This window comes from Dioscorea cayenensis, chromosome 1, assembly GCF_009730915.1.
Source record: "Dioscorea cayenensis subsp. rotundata cultivar TDr96_F1 chromosome 1, TDr96_F1_v2_PseudoChromosome.rev07_lg8_w22 25.fasta, whole genome shotgun sequence".
NCBI classification, from domain to species: domain Eukaryota; kingdom Viridiplantae; phylum Streptophyta; class Magnoliopsida; order Dioscoreales; family Dioscoreaceae; genus Dioscorea; species Dioscorea cayenensis.
In genome coordinates this window covers 13533385-13546742 of record NC_052471.1, presented here as the reverse complement: position 1 = coordinate 13546742, position 13358 = coordinate 13533385, and the positions used below count along the sequence as shown (strand labels likewise).

Sequence of the window (13358 nt, the reverse complement as noted above, 5' to 3'; positions counted from 1 at the left end):
CAAGTACCAACTAGGGGGTTTAGCTCTCCATTGAGCACAATACAATCAACAATGAAATAAAAAATAAAGATAAGCAATCCATAGGAAAACCCTCGGTATTCATGTCGATGGTCATATGGAGTAGCCTCATCTTCTCCAAAAGTCTCCTTATCCGGCCTAGGGCACACCTCGCCTGATCAGTGCCAATGAAAGCTCCCCCAATAACCTTCTTCCAAGCCAAGCGCGGTGTTGAATCCGGAGAACCATTCCAAAAAAGTGCCAAAATCCCATCAAAACCCTAGCTGACGGTCTTTCAAAAGATGGAGAAAAGTTAGAGAGAAGGGGGAAAGAAGATCCGCAAAATCAGGCTGAATCCCGGCTTAAATAGGGCTGGAATCGGGCATCCACACGCCCCTGTGAATTTTCCACACGGACCAATGGAATTTCCACACCGGCGTGGATAATTTCAACACGCCCGTGTGGATTCTCTAAAAATCTGATTTTCGACAGGCTGTAAACAGTAACTGCTACAGTATCTTGCTACCGAGATTTACTATTATAGTACACTGTCGAAATACTCCCAATTCCACATTTTTCATCTAGGTAACACAAACGGACACACGTTTATGCCGTTGATCGCAACACTTTTTTAATCAAAAGCCTCGTTGGTGAAGATCTTGCTATCAATGCACAAGTCGGGATACGCATATGTAGCTGCCTTCATGCCCCTCCAACTCATTGTAATGGCTTGAATACATGGAGGTTGGCACACATTCATGTATCTTAGAGTCCCACTTGTATCTTCTCGTTTGTTCCTTCCAAGATTCCACCAAATAGTGCATTTACGATCTACTTTTGGCTTCTTTTCTCCAAACATAGCTTCATAACCCTACATACGCTAAAGAACACAAATACACATGTATTAGCGCTTAAATCTGATAAAAGTAATGCTCATTGTATGAAAAGAACACTTCGCATTTTTAACACACAAACATTTATCATGTGCTCCACAATCCCATTGGGACTCAACTCTAAATGAATACAGCTCCATCAAACATACCATTCGGTGTTCAGAGGAGTATTGTTTCAATTACCCACTTTCAAATATGCTTTTGATTGATTTATATCCTATTGTGCTTGCATGCATACATTGAGGGCAAAGTACATCTTAAGTGTGGGGGGGAGTTAACATTACACATGTTCTTTACACAAGTTTTGATTGAAAATACATGCTCATGTAGCCAATGGCAGTTCTACTTAGTTGCAATGTTTTTATTCTTAAGTTTAGTAGAATTTTTAACATGGAATTCTCTCATACTCTAGTTCTTACTTCAATTTTTAGGAATTTCTGCCCGATTGACACTTGTTGCACTACTTGCTCATTAAACCTTGTAGAAACTCAAGTTTGATGTTTAAGGGACTAGTTGTAGTTTGTTTCTTGCTTTAGTTCTTTGAAAATTTTGGTTGTGCATTTGGGGTGGAAAGAGCTACCACCTATGAAGTATGAAGCTACTCTCATAACTCGGATACTAGTTATGCCCTAATGAGAAAAAGAGCTATCTCATGGGATGAGTGAAAGCTACTACCCCGGTAGAAAGAGCTACCACCTCGAAAGTATGAAAGCCACCTTATCAGCCGCTTTTGAAAGGGCTACCTTAGAGGATGTGTGAAGCTACTACCATCTCTTTGCTTTGTTTTGTATATAAATAAGTCCCTTATGCTTAGAACTTTGAGGAGTATACGTTGGTTTGACTTGAGCTAGTTTACACACACTTACACGACATTGGGTTTGTTGTCCTTTTTTATTCGAGTTTTTAGCTAGAGCATTCATTTTTCGTATTCGGTGTTGAAATTTCCCTACTTGTAGAATGCTTCCTTTACATGCTTTGGTGAACCTAAGGCAAAGCACTTTCATTATTTCCTTCTTCTATGCTTCAATGTTTTATTTTAGCTTGAGGACAAGCAAAAGCTTAAATGTGGGGGAGTTTGATAAGTAATTGTTTATTAGTAACATAAAGTATTCTTTTCTTATGATAACCATTATTTTTCTCAGATTTTATCGCTAATACATGTGTATTTGTGATCTTTTGTACATATAGGGCTGTGGAGACAAGTATAGAAGAATGAAGCCAAAGTAGATTGTGTTTGTACTTTAGTTAATGGAATTTTGGAGTGAACAAATGTGAAGACGCAAGTTGTGCTCAGACACATGTGAGTGTGTGCCAACCTCCATTATTTTGAAGGAAATATGCAAATCAGAGGGGCACAATGGCAGTCACACTCATATGTTATGACTCGTGTAAATAGCAATATTATCATTAAATGTGCTTTTATTTGAAGATGCAATGCAATGTACAGCGTAGACGAGTGCCCATTTATGTTGCCTCAATGAAAAGTGTGGATTCAAGATTATTTTGACAGGAGTATTGTAGCAGGTATTGTAGCAATGTACTGTAGCAGTTACTATCACAGGCCACAAAAAATTGATTTCTAGAAATTCATATGGGCATGTGGAAATTCCACACCCCCGTGTGGATGCCCAATTCCAACCTTATTTAAATCACGATTTCAGCTGATTTTAGGAGTTTTCTTTCCATCTTTTGGCTATCTTTTCTCCACCTTTGGAAACACCCGTAGCTACGGGTTTAGAGAGGCTTTTAGCTAGGTTTTTGGAGGGGTTTATGGCCTTTGACATCACGTTTCCTTCGGAAGAGAGTTATTGGGGGAGCTTTCGTCGGCACCGATCTGATGAGGTGTGATCTAGGGCTTGATGAGAAGACTTTTTGGAAAAAAACCGCGGCCTCTCCATAAGACCATCGACACAAACACGAAGGGAGTTTTATTCATTGATTGCATATTTTTACTTTTGATTTCATTATTGATTATATTTTGCTCCATGGAGAGCTAAACCCCTAGTGGGTACTTGGACTTGTAAACCCTAGGATGATGTTGTTTCTTTGACCTTTTATTATGCTTTCTTTAATTGATGTTCTAATCATCGATTGCCTTTCCTATCCTTTAATTTGCGGCTCCTTCTTCTTTTCTTATTTCTATTTGCATTGATTCTTATTCACATCACTATTAATTCATCTTCGTTCTAGTTAAATAGCAATCTTTGTGTTTTTTATCACTATTCCTCGTGGATTTAACTACCCACTCACGGAGTTATTATTACTTTGATAAACCCATGCACTTGCGATACACACACAAAAGGGCGTTGCAATTCATCTACTTTGGCTTCTTTCTTTCATACTTGTCTCCACAAACCTACATGCACAAAAAAACACAAATACACATGTATTAGTGATAAAATCTTAGAAAAGCAATGCTCATTGTAAGAAAAGAATACTTCGTATTACTAATACACAAGCACTTTTCAAACTCCCCCACATTTAAGCTTTTGCTTGTCCTCAAGAAAAAATAAAACATTGAAGCATAGAAGAAGGAACTATTGAATGTGCTTGGCCTTAGGTTAACCAAAATTGCGCAAAAGAAGCACTCTACAAGTAAGGGAAATTTTAACAACAAATACGAAAAATCAATGCTTCAGCTAAAAACTCAAATGAAAAAGGACAACAAACCCGAAATAGTGTAAGTGTGTGTAAACTCACTCAAGTCAACCCAACGTATACTTCTCAAAGTTCTAAATAACGAATTTATTTATTGACAAAACAAAGCAAAAATACGGTAGTAGCTTCATACAACCTCTAAGGTAGCCCTTTCCAAAGTGGCCGCTAAGGTGGCTTTCACACTTTCGAGGTGGTAGCTCATTCTACCAGGGTACTAGATTTCACTCATTCCATTGGATAGCTCTTTCTCTCATTAGGGCATAACTAGTATCCGACTTATGAGAGTACCTTTCATACTTCATAAGCGGTAGCTCTTTACATTCCAAATGCATAACCAAAACAAGGACATATTTCCGTTTTTTTTTAGCAAAAATTAGCACAAGAAACAAAACTAACTAGTCCTTTAAACATCAAACTTGAGTTTCGAAAAAGGTTTAATGAGCGAGTAGTGTAACAAGTGTCATTTAGGCAAAAATTCTTAAAAATTCAAGTAAAAACTAGAGTATGAGAACATTCAATGTTAAAAATTCTCCTAAACTTAAGAATACAACCATTGAAACTAAGTTGTACTACCATTGGCTACGTGAATTCCCCCCCACACTTAAGATGTACATTGCCCTCAATGTACGCATGCAAGCTTAATAAAATGTATAACAATCAAGATCATATGTGAAGGTGGGTCATTGAAACAATACTCCCCTGAACTCCTAATGGTATGTTTGATGGAACTATATTCGTTCAGAGTTGAGTTCCAATGTGTTGTGGAGCACACACGGCCATGTGAAATCACATTGACCATGTCTATAACTAGTCCTCAATTTTCATACGCACAAGACCATTTGCACGTATACACAAGGGGGTTGAGTGAAGCTCGACAAAAACAAAATCAAACTTGAGTATATAAAGATAAAGCAATGAAATACAACTCGAGACAATGCAAAATAAAATATAAAATCAGAAGGAGAAATCTTTTCTGAGTGATACAAGTCCAAAATTAATTGCTGAAATGAAATACAAAAAATAAAAAAACGAAGAAAAGTAAAGACACCTTAAGCGTCAGTGTCAAGCTTTGTCATCGTTGCTGCTGCTACTAGTATTAGTGATGTAGGTCGAACAATCATCATTGCTGCAACTCGTGATGGTGGTGCCGGTGATGCTAGAGGGGTCAGCAGTGCTTTGGGCCTCATGATGAATGGTGAGGTCGCATCTCGCTCTAATAATTGCTGTAAGATGTCGAGATGAACCATCACCTCAGTATGGTTCGCAGCCTGTGTGGTGCAAACCTCGGCCAAATCACTACGTAGCACCCTACAGTGCTCTCGAGCCTCTCAAATCGATCATGGGCTCGAGGCGGAGAAAGTATCCAAACCGGTGGTGGTTCTTGTGCTGTAGGAGGAGCCTCTACATGTACAAGCTCTGTCTACGGCTCAAGCACTGGCTATGAGCCCTCCGTTGCATCACCCTCAGCTTTGTCTAGGCAGGCGTAATAAACACATAAACTCCCGGTAATGGTGTCCATCAAACCCATGCCCATGATGAGTCTGGTAATATTCAGCCCTAAGAAAATCACCCCTAATCTGATATACTGTCTCTGGTGGTACAGATACTCAACTAGTATACACCCCAAATGAATCGGCTGATGCTGCACCATCGAATACAAATATAATAACTCCTGCCGGCTCAAGACTCAGTACTGTCACAATGGCTAATGAATGACCTATTCAAAATGGTGTGTAACTTAATGATAGGAAGGTCAGAAAAGGCAAGTGGCCTTGGACACCTCGGGCTCATACTGTCCTTGGCCGCATAATGTGCTATATGATCTATAAGGAGTCAAGCTACCTGGATAATGGGTAGGTAGTCAATCATACTCCTCAATTTCCGTGAAAGTCTAGTCATATAGTCCCAACCAGATCAAAAATTGTGTGACGCTCATACTATAGTGATGTCCAAACACTCTGAACTATACGGCGTCAACACTATTAAAACTAGAATATGACCGATTGAATTCAAATGACGCCAATACCTCTAACGTCAATGTACGGATAGTCAGCTCCCTGACCGATAGTAACTATCGCCAACTATAAACTAACAAAACCGCCTCGACCTCATTAGCTAAATCATCTCCTTACTATATCTCTCTCAACATACTAGTGTTTGGGAAACGAGATTGCCCAAACATCAGCTTCAACAACCGCTCAAATCGGGCTTGGTGCTTGGGAATAATGAATCCCATACTCTCTAGCTCAGGGGATGGTTCTACGCGGATGCTTACCGGCTTGTAATTTTGTCCTAGGGTCTATGTCTGCAAGATTTGAAAAGAAAATCAATCAAAAACAATCATAGAATCAATATTGCAGAAATTCACACGATTGTGTGGACCCACGGGATGTGAAACCGCATGACCACTATGCTAAAATCCACAAAATACATCAAGATTTCTCTTTAAAACCACTCTAATGCATGCACCAACCATTTAATTCTCAAAACATAGCAACATTCACCAGTTTAAACCAAATAAATCAAGATTAGGGGAAGTAAAGGGCAAAGAGGGTTTACCGATGAAATGAGAGTGAAAACCTTGAAATCGGCCAGAAAACACCCTAAAATCCCTTCAAATAGACGTCAACAACGTCAGGAAAGCAAACGATGCATTCTATGAGTGTTTGGGAGTGTGAAAATGAAAAGGCAAAAAAGATTTATAAAGAAAAATCGTGGCCTTTTGAATTCTGTACGTCCACATGTGCACGTGGAAATTTCCCACGCCCGTGTGACTCTACAGGGGAGCTTCACAAGGGAAGACACACGCTCTTGTGTGCTCTTAGGATAGCACAGTTTTCCTCTGAACGAATCGACAGTGGTGTGTGGAAATTTCCCACGCCTGTGTGCCTGACCCACAAGGGCACCCACACGCCCCTGTGGCTTCTCTGTCCCCTCTAGAAATTTCTCTAAGTGTTTTACACGCACGTGTGGAAATTCCACATGGCCGTGGGTCCTCACAAGGGCTACTCCCAGGGGCACTCTTATGCCACTGTGTCTTTTTGGGATAGAGCTCTGAACTCTGCAAAGAAACACACGCCGTGTGAAAATTACCCATGGGCGCATGACCATCACAATGTCGTTCACAGGGGCATTAACACACCCCTGTGTCTTCTCGGGATGGAGAAGTTGAGCTCTGAATAGAAACACACGCCTGTGTGAAAATTCCACATGACCATGTGTCTTCTCTAGATGATTTAGAAAAATTACAGACTCTATAGAAATTTCTACACATTTACACATACTCAGAGCTTGCTTACATTATGAACAACTAACCAGAGAATCATGCAAAACATGTTCAAATGATGAAGAACTTCGCCAATCACAATTAAGATTACGCACACAAAAACACCAATGATCCATAAGAAAATCACAACAAAAGCATGTAAAAGATTGCGACACCAACACTCAAGCTCTTATTCATGCAAGCACTAAACTAAAAACTAGAAAACAGTAAAGACTTGGGTTGCTTCACAAGAAGCTCTTGTTTAACGTCACTAAGCTTGACATACCACTTCTTACCTCATGGTGTCTCATAGATGAATGTTTTCCTCTTACCCATAACCTGAAAGCATGATGAACATAATCTTTTTGTAGATAGAGGGAGAGTTATTGAGTTTGTTACCGCACAAGGGTTCATCACCCTTACTCCATTATTGCGCATCCCCATTAACCTTGGGGTTTTTCTTGTGACGTTTCCTTGCATGCTTCATCTTTCAGATCATCTTCTTCATGATCCCTAGTGTACGTTTCACCTTGTCCTCTAGACCAAGTGACATGATGTCTTCATTCTCCACCTCTTGGTCTAGGAACCCCTCATACAGGTCTGGACACATCATTTCCTGCACATACTCATCCACTAGTTCTCCAGTAGTGTCACGAAAGTAGAGAATATCATCAACGTTTAGAGAATGTCTCATGGCTTCGGTAAGGCAATATGTAAGCTTGTCTTCCCCAACTCGTAAAGTCAACTCCCCGCCATCCATATCGATAAGAGCCTTGGAAGTATGCAAGAACAACCTCCCAAGTATCAATGGGACATCGATATCCTCATCAACATCCAACACTACAAAGTCCACATGAAATATGTACTTTGTCAACTTTTAAAAGTATGTCTTCGATGATGCCCCTCGGATGTCTCACCATTGTGTCCACTAATTGAAATGTCATCCGAGTGGGCCTAGGATCTACCAAGCCTAGCTTTTGAAAGAATGAGTAAGGCATTACGTTGATGCTAGCTCTTGAATCCGCCAATGTCTTCTCTTTACCCAAATTACCAATGTTGCACGGAATGATGAAGCTTCCGGGGTCTTTCTTCTTGTTTGGTATATTCTTTTGCATCACTGCCGAACGTGAAGTATCAAGAATCACATACGCACTCTCCTCCAGCTTTCTCTTGTTGGTCAAGTGGTCTTGAGAAACTTTGCATAGCGAGGTATTTGAGACAACGCCTCTACAAATGGAATATTGATGTGCAATTGCTTGAATAGACCCAAAAACTTCTTGTATTACTCATCATTTTTGGTCGTTCTTCAATCTTGAAGGATAAGGGATTCTTTGCTTGTAAGGTGGGGGTACCATCTCTTTTTCTTTGGCTCTCTCCTCAACCTCCACAACCTCGGGTACTCCAACATTGGTTTTCTCACTCGGAAGCCTACCCTCTACCTCACAACCACTTCTCAAAGTTATCACCTTCACATGTTCTCTCTGATTAGTTTCAGTGTTACTAGGAAAGCTTCCTTAAGGTCTCTCCAATAATGACTTCGCAATTTGCCCCACTTGATTCTCTAAATTGTGCAATGAAGCGGTGTGGTTGCGAAGTGTAGCTTTGACAGACTGAAACCTTGGATTCAATGATTGGATAAACTTGGTCAAAGCTTTCTCTAAATTGGTCATCCAGGTTTCCAAATCTGAAACTTGATTCTCCATGTTCGGGGCTTGTTGTTGTTGTTGGAAACCCGGTCGTGCCATGGCCTTTCGTTGCCCTTTACTATTCCATGAAAGATTCGGGTGGCTCCTCTAACCCGGATTGTAGGTGTTGCTATATGGATTACCTTGGCTTCTCATTGCATTACGCACAAAATCCACTTGTTCTACCGAGGATTTACCACCAATAGAAATTGTGCCATCAGATGAAGTATGTCCTCCCCCACACTCAGTAAAACTAGTTAAGGCCGCTACCCTAGGAGAAGTTAGAGTATCTAACTTTTTGTGCAATGACTCAACTTTGGGCTGCCAATGAAGTAACTGCATCGATCTCATGAAGTCCGGCTACCTTTTTTCTGTCTCTTGTGTTTAACTGATAATTATTCATAGCCATTTCTACAATGACATGTCAGGCTTCTTCATGGGTCTTGCTTCCTAAGGTACCTCCCGCTGCATCGTCAAGTAATTATCTTGTGCTTTGGTTCATCCACTCATGGAACCTATGTTAAGGACATTTCCGCAAGAGCTCCTTGAACCTATCCCATGTCTCAAAAAGAGACTCCAATTCCGTTTGCACAAAGAAGAAAATTTCATTCCTGAGCATCACAGATTTTCCAGCAGGGAAATATCGGGTAAGAAAAGCTTCTACCATCTCCTCCCAAGTAGTGATCAATGCTCTTGGTAATGAATATAGCCACTACTTTGCTCTCCCCTTCAAGGAAAATGGGAAGGCCCTCAATTTGATAGCATTATCCATAACTCCATTAATCTTAAGCATGTCGCACACTTCCAAGAAGTTCTCAATGTTGTTGTCCGAATTCTCATAGGCCAAACAATTAAACTGTGTCGACTGCAGTATTATCTAGATGAATGCTGGTTTTAGCTCAAAGTTTTGAGCTGTAATCGGTGGCCGCACGACTGTGTGCCGATAAGTGCGGGTCTAGCATAATCTGATAGTGTCCTCTACTGTTCATTCTTTTCTGCCATATTTTTTGACCCTTCATCTTCTATCATAGCTTGATTTGACTGTTCTTGCACAGGTTCTTTTCCCCTTCTACGAAGTGTTTGTTCAAGTTGAGGATCTTCTTAAACCAATGTCGAAGGGTTCCCTCGGGTCATAACCTGGAGCTGCAACCAAAGAAAGAAAATCTAATTAGAACGATGGAAGAATAAAAAAGTGTAAAATAGAATAAATGGTGAATACCTAAAATAGCAAAGTGCAAAATGTTACTAAAATATCTACTCCGCAGCAAGTGCACCAAAAAACTTTGACAATGCCCTTTTATGTGTGTACTGCAAGTGCACAAGTTTGTCGAAGTAATAATGCCCTGGTGACTGGATATTTGTATCCACAGAGAATAGTGATTAGCAACACAAAGATTGCTATTTAACTAGAATAAAGATTAATTGATAGTGGTGTGAACAAAATCAATGAAAATAGAAATAAGGAAAGAAGAAGGAGGCTCAAATAAAAGATAGAAGAGACAATCGACAGAAACTGGGGCACCCGGACATTGCTCATCCTACAACTATTATTTCAAGTGCAAGACCAACCATTATGTTTATCAACTGATGTTTAATGAGTTGTGGAAATCCTAAAACACATTGTCCCAAACCTAAGGCCAACCGTGACTAACCCTACATTATGCCCCGGTACAGAAATCACACAGTCTCAACTCCTCACACTGTGCAAGGTTGCATAAAGCTCTAGGGATTCCAAGTGATAAACCCTATTCCCTTATGTAGATATAACCCTTTGGTCCAGGCGAAAGACCCCCTAGTTATAATTAAACCCCAGATACTAACGATTACTTCAATGCTTCACTCTGTTGCTCACGCAACTAAGGAGTTTGTCTCTTAGCACTTCACTCTATTGTGACCGCAAAAAACTCTTGGAATGTGGAGGTGGGATAAATCACACCGGAGGAAAAAGTGGACGTTCCGCTACCTCTCGACTCACCCTCTCAACCCTCTCCAATTTAGCATTTTCTAACTCTCATGGTTTGTCACTAATCCACAAAGGTTACGAAGATGGACTCTTAACCCTAGTGTCACTCTAACGGAAAATCAACTCAACAAGCATTAAAGATTGGAACTGAATTAAAGACATCAATTAAAGAAAGCATAATAAAAGGTCAATGAAATAATAACATCCTAGGGTTTACAAGCCCAAGCACCCTCTAGGGTTTAGTTCTCCATGGAGAAAAATAAAATCAATAATGAAATCGAAAGTAAAGATATGCAATCCATAGGTAAAAACCCCTTGTTATATGTGTCGATGGTCTTGTGTAGTGGCCACGTCTTCTCCAAAGGTTCCCTTGTCAAGCCTAAGGCACACCTCGCCAAATCAATGCCGACGAAAGCTCCCCCAATAACTCTCTTCCAAAGAAACACAATGTTGAAAGCCATAGAAGCACTCCAAAAGCCTTGCCAAAGCCCCTCTAAACCCCAGCCATAAGCGGCCCCAAAGATGGTGAAGAGATGTGCAAAAGATGGGCAAAATAATCTTTACAATCGGCCTGAAATAGCGGCTTTAAATAGGCTGGAATCGGGCATCCACATGGGCATGTGGAATTCCCACACGCCCATGTGAATCTGCAGGAATTGATTTTCTATGGCCTTTAAATAGTGACTGATTCAGTTAACTTTACCATAGTGATTTTCTATAGTACCTGCTCCAGTGCTCCATCAAAATACTCCCGAATCCACACTTTCCATCGAGGCCATATGAATGGGCAAACATTCATGAGGTAGATCGTGTTGCTTCTTCAACAAAATCACATTTGACAGTAATCTTGCTAGCTTCACACTAGTAAAAACAGATGAGTGTGACTATCTTTGTGCCCCTCCTATTTGCATATTTCCTTGAAGACAACAGAGGTTGGCACACACATATGTCTTTAAGTACAACTAGTGTCTTCATGTTTGTTCACTCCAAGATTTCATCAACAAAGTGCATTCGCAATCTTCTTTGCCTTTTTTCTTTCATACTTGTCTCCACAACACTACATCCACAAAAGAACACAAATACACATGTATTAGCGATAAAATCAGAGAAAAGTAATGCTCACTATAAGAAAAGAATACTTTGTATTATTATCGGAATCCACATGTGCATGTGCACTTATCAACCCTACATGCACAAAAGAACACAAATACACATGTTGGGAATTCAAGAATTTGTGGTTAATGGAAAAGGAGTCATACAATGACCCACGTGTGCATGTATTGATCCTGGGTAATTCCCAACCCAAATTGTTCCCTTGGAGACATAAATCAAGTTGGTCGAAGCCTCTGACATGTATTCCTCCATAGCAGATAATTTTGTGCTTCAATGGTAGTAGCTATACAATTAATAGCCGAGAGGAGCATACTCTTTTCAAGCCTCCTTAAGGTAAGTTCAAGTACGTCAAGCTAGTGATGTTAGACAGGCGTTTCTTCGGAGGCAACCCATGCTTTGGTTTAGTGTAGTTGCTTGCTTTGAGTTCTTGAATAATTTGGTGCTGCTCTTACTTAATTTAGGGTTTGATCCTTGGTGTTTTTGCTTCTATTCATTGTATATTTATTTTCTAAAATGTTGGGGTTAGATGCCTTGGTGATGGAAGTTTTGTAAAACATAGAAAATACAATTTTGATGAATTCTAGGACGGACAAGGGCTAGACATGAGCATGTCAGGGGGAGCGACTCATTTTCCATTCACCTTGCACGATCGTGTCAAGTCTGTTTCAAATTTGTGTCATTCTACAGAAATTTTCAATGGGCCAAACACACTCAAGGACACAATCGTGTTCACCATGATTTCTTCCATTTGTGGATTAATTTCTCTTGTTTTAATGCAAGAATTATCATACCAAGGCTGAGATCCGTATCAATGATTCTTCAGGATCACCAATCTTTCTTCTAGTAATATTTTTCTTTTATTTCTTATTTTTATTTTTCCTTGAGCTTTCGCTTGTCCCTCTTTTTTTGCTTGTAGGATGTGAGCCATGTGGAAATAAAAAAAACATACATGTTGAGAGCGGCCACATCACTCCCCAGCGTTTAGGAAAAGCACCCTAAAACTTCTCCCCAATTTTATTTGTCCTTGATTCATCTCTTCATGCATGTAGTTGTACATTGAGGACAATGTACGGTTTAAGTGTGGGAGAGGGTTTTTACTGTTGCATTCATTGTGATGAGGCATGACTTAGGACTATCTCGTGATCTTATTTTTGTGGAATTTCTAATTGTAAAGGGACACTAGTGTGTTAGTGTATTCTTTTTGTTGAGCTTGATTGTTTGTTTCAATCTTATCTTAGAAACCTCTTATTTTTGCCATCTTACCCTAATTGTGGAGCCACTTGTATTTAGGAGAGTACTTTAGCTCAATGGCATGGTTTCTTTTGTATAAAAAAACTGGAAAGTCGGATTCCTTGTGGGATGCCCTACTGGTTCTTTGTAAATACTTTGTAAAAAGATGGTAGAAAAAGCTATCACCTTATAAGTGTAAAAGCTGCTCTTCAATAGTCAAATTTTGGGCATTACAAGTGTACATTTGATGACCGACAGAGAGAAAGGGCTACCTGTGAGGTGTATGAGGCTACTACCCATTTAGTGTGAAATAAGGTCATTGTTAGATCAGTTGATCCAACATTGCATGGGGTACATAAATTAGGGTAATCACACACACACACACACACTCGGGGAGTACATGTGAGAGTGAAATATATCATTTTTGATCTGCTGAAGACACACTCTAAATCCATTTGAACTGCAAATGTTCAAGTGTGGGGGTATTTGATGACTGCATTTCATATATGAAGTCCTAATAAATATAAACCCTAAAGCAGCTAAACAAGTTTTTA

The 13358-nt window shown here is 39.9% G+C and overlaps 1 non-coding gene across 1 annotated transcript; it reads left to right on the top strand.

Annotated features, from left to right (window-relative positions):
- The first annotated feature begins 9010 nt into the window (after positions 1–9010).
- LOC120267189 lies at positions 9011–9117 on the top strand. Its single transcript, XR_005538416.1, has one exon. It is a non-coding gene; the product is annotated as a small nucleolar RNA R71 (small nucleolar RNA).
- Positions 9118–13358: the final 4241 nt, after the last annotated feature.